The following is a 7,718-nucleotide window of genomic DNA, read 5'->3' on the forward strand; positions in this document are numbered from 1 at the left end:
ATTTTCGAAAATCTCACTAACATTTGATTTTTAGATTCAAAAATTTCAAGTTGTTACTTGCTTATTAAGAAAGGTTCAATCTTTAAATTTTAAAATCATATCTTTTTGTTTCTTGTTAGTCAAGTAATCAACTTTAATTTTCAAAATCATATCTTTTTAATTTTCAATCATATCTTTTTGATTGCTAATTTCAAAATCTTTTTCAAAATCAAATCTTTTTAATTTCCAATTCAAATCTTTTTCAAAATGATTTTCAATCATATCTTTTTCGATGTCAATCACATCCTTTTCAAAATCAATTTCAAAATCTTTTCTAACCTCTTATCTTTTTAAAATTGATTTTCAAATCTTTTTCAAACTAATCCTATCTTTTTGTTTGATTCTTATTTTTTTTCAAAACTACCTAACTAATTTTCTCTCTCTAATTTTCGAAATTCGCCTTCCTCTTTTTGAAAATTTCTTTTTAATTAACTATTTGTTTTAAATTTTAATTTGATTTAATTTGATTTTTCTTTTTTTTATGTTCGAATTTTAACTTTAATTTTAAATTAAAAACAAAAATATTTTTATTTTATTTTAGTTTATTTTCGAATTCTCTCCCCCTCATCTCCTTCTAATTATTTATTTATTTACTAACACTTCTCTTTATTTAAAAATTCGAACCCTCTTCCTCTTTCTGTGTTCGAATTTCTTCTCTTCCTCTACTCACATAAAGGAATCTCTATACTGTGACATAGAGGATTCCATATTTTCTTTTCTGTTTTTTTCTTTTTCATATGAGCAGGAACAAGGATAAGAACATTCTTGTTGAGGCTGATCCTGAACCTGAAAGGACTCTGAAGAGGAAGCTAAGGGAAGCTAAAGCATAACTCTCTGGAGAAAATCTGACAGAAATTTTTGAAAAAAAGAAGGAGACATGGCCGAAAATAATAACAATGCAAGGAAGATGCTTGGTGACTTTACTGCACCAAATTCCAATTTACATGGAAGAAGCATCTCAATCCCTGCCATTGGAGCAAACAATTTTGAGCTAAAGCCTCAATTAGTTTCTTTGATGCAACAGAACTGCAAGTTTCATGGACTTCCATCTGAAGATCCTTTTCAGTTCTTAACTGAATTCTTGCAAATCTGTGATACTGTTAAGACCAATGGGGTTGATCCTGAGGTCTACAGGCTTATGCTTTTCCCATTTGCTGTAAGAGACAGAGTTAGAGTATGGTTGGACTCTCAACCTAAATATAGCCTGAACTCTTGGGATAAGCTGGTCACGACTTTCTTAGCCAAGTTCTTTCCTCCTCAAAAGCTTAGCAAGCTTAGAGTGGATGTTCAAACCTTCAAACAGAAGGAAGGTGAATCCCTCTATGAAGCTTGGGAGAGATACAAGGAACTGACCAAAAAGTGTCCCTCTGACATGCTTTCAGAATGGACCATCTTGGATATATTCTATGATGGTCTGTCTGAATTATCTAAGATGTCATTGGACCATTCTGCAGGTGGATCCATTCACCTAAAGAAAACGCCTGCAGAAGCTCAAGAACTCATTGACATGGTTACAAATAACCAGTTCATGTACACTTCTGAAAGGAATCCTGTGAATAATGGGACGCCTCAAAGGAAGGGAGTTCTTGAAATTGATACTCTGAATGCCATATTGGCTCAGAATAAAATATTGACTCAGCAAGTCAATATGATCTCTTAGAGTCTGAATGGATTGAAGGAATCATTCAACAGTACTAAAGAGGCCTCTTCTGAAGAAGAAGCTTATGATCCTGAGAACCCTGCAATAGCAGAGGTGAATTACATGGGTGAACCCTATGGAAACACCTATAATCCCTCATGGAGAAATCATCCAAATTTCTCATGGAAGGATCAACAAAAGCCTCAACAAGGCTTTAATAATGGTAATAGAAACAGGTTTAGCAATAGCAAACCTTTTCCATCACCCACTCAGCAACAGACAGAGAATTCTGAGCAGAATCCATCTAGCTTAGCAAATATAGTCTCTGATCTATCTAAGGCCACTCTAAGTTTCATGAATAAAACTAGGTCCTCCATTAGAAATTTAGAGGCACAAGTGGGCCAGCTGAGTAAAAGAGTCACTGAAACTCCTCCTAGTACTCTCCCAAGCAATACAGAAGAGAATCCAAAAAGAGAGTGCAAGGCCATTACCTTACTTGGTGTGGCCGAACCCAGAGAGGAGGAGGAGGACGTGAATCCCAGTGACAAAGACCTCCTGGGACGTTCAGTGACCAATAAGGAGTATCCCTTTGAGGAACCAAAGGAATCTGAGGCTCATCTAGAGACCATAGAGATTCCATTAAACCTTCTTCTGCCCTTCAGGAACTCTGATGAGTATTCTTCTTCTGAAGAGAATGAAGACATTGCTGAAGAGAAAGTTGCTCAATATTTAGGAGCAATCATGAAGCTGAATGCTAAATTATTTGGTAATGAGACTTGGGAGGATGAACCTCCCTTGCTCATCAAGGAACTAAATGCCTTGGTTCATCAAACTCTACCTCAAAAGAAACAAGATCTTGGTAAATTCCTAATTCCCTGTAACATAGGCACCATGACCTTTGAGAAGGCTTTGTGTGACCTGGGGTCAGGAGTAAACTTAATGCCACTCTCTGTAATAGAGAAACTTGGGATCTTTGAGGTGTAAGCTGCCAGAATCTCTTTAGAGATGGCAGACAACTCAAGAAAACAGGCTTATGGACAAGTAGAGGATGTGTTAGTAAAGGTTGAAGGCCTTTACATCCCTCCTGATTTCATAATCCTAGACACTGGGAAGGATGAAGATAAATCCATCATCCTTGGAAGACCCTTCCTAGCCACAGAAAGAGATGTGTTTGATGTGGACAGAGGAGACACTACAAGAAAAACACCCATTCAGGTACATTTGAAAAGTGTAGCCAAAAGTGAAAAAAAATGATGCCTTAGGCTACGGCTACGCTTTTTGGAGTGATTCCTATTCGGCCGTTGCCTATTCTCAAAGGCTACGCTTTTCTGCACCAAGGGCTACGCTTTTGGCGTTTAGGAATAGGCTACGCTTTTTAAGTGATGCTGTCCAGGACCAAAGGCTACGCTTTTCAGCTTTCATTTTTCCAGAATAGGCTACGCTTTTCAACGCTACTGCATCACTTGTAAAGCGTAGCCACATTGTATACCATAGCTACTTTTTATAAGCGTAGCCTTAGGTCCCACTTTTTTTTTTTTGGTATACTATAGCTACTGTATATAAGTGTAGCCTTAGGTCTTTTTTTTTTGGTATACTATAGTTACTGTATATAAGTGTAGCCTTAGGTCTTGTTCTTTTTTCTATATATATATATATATATATATATATATATATATATATATATATATATATATCTAATAATTATTAATACAACATAATAGTTAATATGATTACATGTATAATAATTCTGCATTTTATTTAAATGAGTTGAATATTACAAAATAAAAATAAATACATAATTATACTAAATAATTTCTCTAAATAACAAATTATCTGTAAACAATATATATTTACAATGATCCAAAAATACTAGAATAGAAGTTAATTTTGAATATTCATACATCTCACACTAAATTAAGTATAACTTTATCAAAATAAGCATGAGATCACTTAGAATTTACTACTAATACTCTACAGAAAACTAAATTAAAATATTATATCTTACATAAATATCATCTAATAAAAATTATTAGTCAACCATACATATATTCATTCCGAATACTACTCCATCTTAGCCAATAAACCACAATCATAAACAGATTAATCTTCATTATCATCCTCAATATTATCCTGCATAATTATATAGAAAAATAAATAAAAAAATATTTATAATGACATTTGCAATTATATAAAAAAAAATTAAAATAATTATTTAACAAGGCAAAAATTCAGATATAAAATATAAATTAATTATTCAGATATACTTGATTAGTTTTCAACATTGAGACTTTCATGGGGTGTTTCGCCTTTAATTTCCCCAAAGACAAATATAGATACGAGCTTTCCACTAAACACACCTAGAATATATGCTTATCTTCTACCCTTAATTGGCTTAGAAATAAGCCAAATTCAAAATGTTAAAGTCATTCCTAACTTTTTATTATTAGTGCTCAATCCACATATGATAGATCATGAGAAAGTAAAATAAATAAATTACTAGTGTTAGTTCTTTTTCATTGAAAAAAACGGGTAGTGTGACTTGCTTCCCTCAGAGACAATGGCCAACACGAGTTACTTACTGTGACAGTGTACTTGCTTCCCTCGGAAGAAGTTTTATTTGTGCTCGCATTTGGTCCTCTTTCTTGCTCGGATCGACTCTGCAGCAAAAGCATATGAACAAAGGAATTGAATGTTGCAATCAACATATCTTACCAACAACAAAAAATAATGATAACTGATAAGCATTCGAAAATAGTGTGCACTATGTCTCATGAAAAGTTAAAAATCAGATTAGATAGAATTGGGCTTAGCTCAATTGTAGTTGTTCCCATTTAAAGATAATCGAAATCAGCACAATATTTTCATAACAATAATGCACATGATTGACAATTGATAAATTTAAGTTCATCTGTTCCTAGAGAAATATAACCTCTAGAATTATAAACATAACAATCAATATCAATAATATTAAGTTATTCTTCTTCCTATCTAATTTACAACAGAACAGAGCATGCACAACACTTTATTCAACTGAACTATACATGTGGCATTGCAGCAGCAACAATTGATGCAACTCATGGTAAAACAAATATATTAATTCTCAGATCAAAATGTCCAAAGAGACTACCATAATGATGCAAATCCTTACTATAAGCATATTCTACCAATGGTTATAAAAACAGACCTTGATTGAGTGGAAGATCCCATCAGTATCGGCAAGAAGCACACCAACATCAGAAGCCTGGTCCTGTATGCAAAAGGGGTGACTAAAGGCAGGAGAGAACAATAATGAAACCAATATCACATTGCCAATGAGACATGCATCCAATATTTAGAAATAACAGAAGAAACTTTTGGCATATTAGGATAACATTTAGAAATTTGCGCTTTTCAAAAAAGATAGTAAAGCAAATTTTCAAAATAGGATCATGTATAGTAAAAAAATTGATCCCTCACACAACAACGTGAACACAAATTATTACATTCAATTATTGTTGCTATTATTATATATCATCGATGTAAATTATGTGAATAATCTCGTCACAATATCAAAATGATAGTGTAAGATTAACTCGAGCTGGGAAAAAGTTGGAAAAGAGAGTTTGCATCAAAATTTAACAACGACTTAGCATAGATGGGAGAACCACCTTCAGTTCTTTATTGTGCTTTGAGCTGTCAAAACCTCGGCTTTGAACTGGAACCTCCTCAAATTCTTCGGTCAACTGAAACAATGAAATATCTTATATATGTTTTCTTGTTCTAAAAGCCTATACAACCAGATTTGCAAAGAGGACAGAGTGACATGGAAAGAAGTGAAAAAATAGAATACTGTTACTCTTAATATCGATACCATAGTATTAGACTCTCAGAATTACTCACCCCTGTTCCCTTCCTGAGATAAAGGCCACCACCACGAACAAGAAGCCACAGACCACCATCAGCTCTCCATCCCATGTTCTGGATTCTTCTGGCAACTGCTCTATTATGTGGCTGCCAGAATGGCTGAAAATCAGAGAAAAATAACCATTAACATCACAAAAATGCCACAGTATGGTAGCAGGCAAGTAGAAGTGAAAGAAGAATGTCATCACAAAGTAAAAAGGCCCCAAAGTTTGATTTAGTGGCTTTATTAGTTCACAGAGGAATTTTCTTCACTCTTGCACACCAAGAGCCTGGTTGTTCTCAAGAAATAGGTAGATAAATGAGCATTGAAATTTGGAATCGGTAGCAACAAGTCTTATGAATGAATCTGAGATTTGATATTATAATTTTTAATTGTAGTTGATAAGAAGAAAGATGGTTAAAAGTGCCAAAGAAAGCATAAAGCAGCAAGCCAGCAAATCAGAAATCTATGAGAATCTGCAGGGTGTGTTTCTAGAAATGGATAGCACTCAAGATATAAGCATAAGCCTTCAAACCTTGTCCCAATTGAAGAATAGCTAAGTTCATATTATTCATCTTGAATTATGATTTTTCACAGAACCATCACAGAAGCAAAGAAGACAACACAAAAAATGAAGGAGAAACAAGCAAACATAATGAGAAACAGCAGGCTAAAAATAACCAGTCCAAGTTTAATGTCTTACAAAATGAAGAAATACCAATTAAACAAGAAGGAATTCATGAGGAACTGCAAGAGGAATAGAAGAAGAAAGTAAGAAAGAGAGGGGAAGAAAACCATACAGCCACAGGGAAGGAAAATCAAGCAGGATAGAAAAGTACCAGGAAAAGCCAAAAAAAAAAAAAATAAACAGACTCAGCACTAATTGTTAACACTAATGAAGCTGAAAAGAACAACCAACACAAAAAATTACCAAGAAAAACAAGAAGAAGAAAAAGCAAATCTCAAATGTTGAAACAAAAAAATACCATCATAGTACATCATGAAAAAAATTGGGTAGAAAATGAAGTTGCATCACTAATTATGATGGAGGAAGGGATTGAATTAACACTTCAAGCTCCTCCAAATGAAGGAAGACCACCTAACCCAATGGCGATGGATGATGGAGAAAAGAATTCATGGAAATGGATAAAGAGGCAAGAGATCCAAATCTAAGCTTGTTGGAGGGAATAGACTTCACCACAACTGAAATCAGTGCCCTTAAAGACACTAAGATGCATCTAAGTTAAATCTGATTCCAATCTTTTTTATCAGTTCTTTATTATTAGTCTTATTTAGAACGTTAAGGGTGCTGCCAGCATATCCTTTAGGCGCACTCTTAAAGAAATTATAAAACAGTATAAATTAAACCTGATATTACTATTCTGCTGGAAACTAAGTGTAACAGTGACAATGCTAGAAGAGTTATTCATCAGCTTGGGTTTTTTAACTTCATCTTAAAAGAAGTCCAAAGATTAGTGGGTGGAATATGGATGTACTGGAATGGAGCTGACCTTAACATATCATTTTTAGAGACTCATAACCAATAGATTCACATGAAAGTTCAGCTTCAAGGAGAAAGGAAATGATACATGTGACAGCAGTTTATGCTAGCCCCAAATTCAATATAAAAGACTTTTTTGGTCGAAGCTTCTCAACATAGCTAACAATATGACAAGAGAATGGTTGGTGGCTAGAGATTTCTATATAATTATGCCAGCAAATCAATGATAGGAATATTTAGGAACATGAAGCTCAACTCAAAACACATGAAATTAGTTAACAGATAGAGTGAAGAGCAGGTACCTGTCACGGATTTGAACTTGTTCCATCATGGACGCCATTCTTTGCTGATAAGCTTCTGGAAGTGATTCCAAACCAGCTAACATGCTCTTATCCATGATTCAATTCAATTCAACTCACCTAGTGTTCTTCATTCACATTAATCATATATGATCTGTTAAACACGATTTTACAATGAAATAATATGTTGAACTGATTATGGCGAGATATATGATCTGGTATTAATCAACCCAATTAATTAGCAGATGGATCAAAATCGAATTGAGAAAACTAATCCCAATAGAAACCGGAACCTGAAGAAGAGGTCTGGGGAGATTGCAGCAGAACTTTTCAAAAGAGAGAATTGCATCCGCACCC

The 7,718-nt window shown here is 34.1% G+C and overlaps 1 non-coding gene across 1 annotated transcript; it reads right to left on the reverse strand.

Moving 5' to 3' along the window:
• Nucleotides 1-1,309: 1,309 nt before the first annotated feature.
• LOC112788502 (small nucleolar RNA R71) lies at nt 1,310-1,417 on the reverse strand. The gene has a single exon (XR_003195863.1). It is a non-coding gene; the product is annotated as a small nucleolar RNA R71 (small nucleolar RNA).
• Nucleotides 1,418-7,718: the final 6,301 nt, after the last annotated feature.

The sequence above is a fragment of the Arachis hypogaea genome, chromosome 20 (assembly GCF_003086295.3).
Source record: "Arachis hypogaea cultivar Tifrunner chromosome 20, arahy.Tifrunner.gnm2.J5K5, whole genome shotgun sequence".
Lineage (NCBI taxonomy): Eukaryota > Viridiplantae > Streptophyta > Magnoliopsida > Fabales > Fabaceae > Arachis > Arachis hypogaea.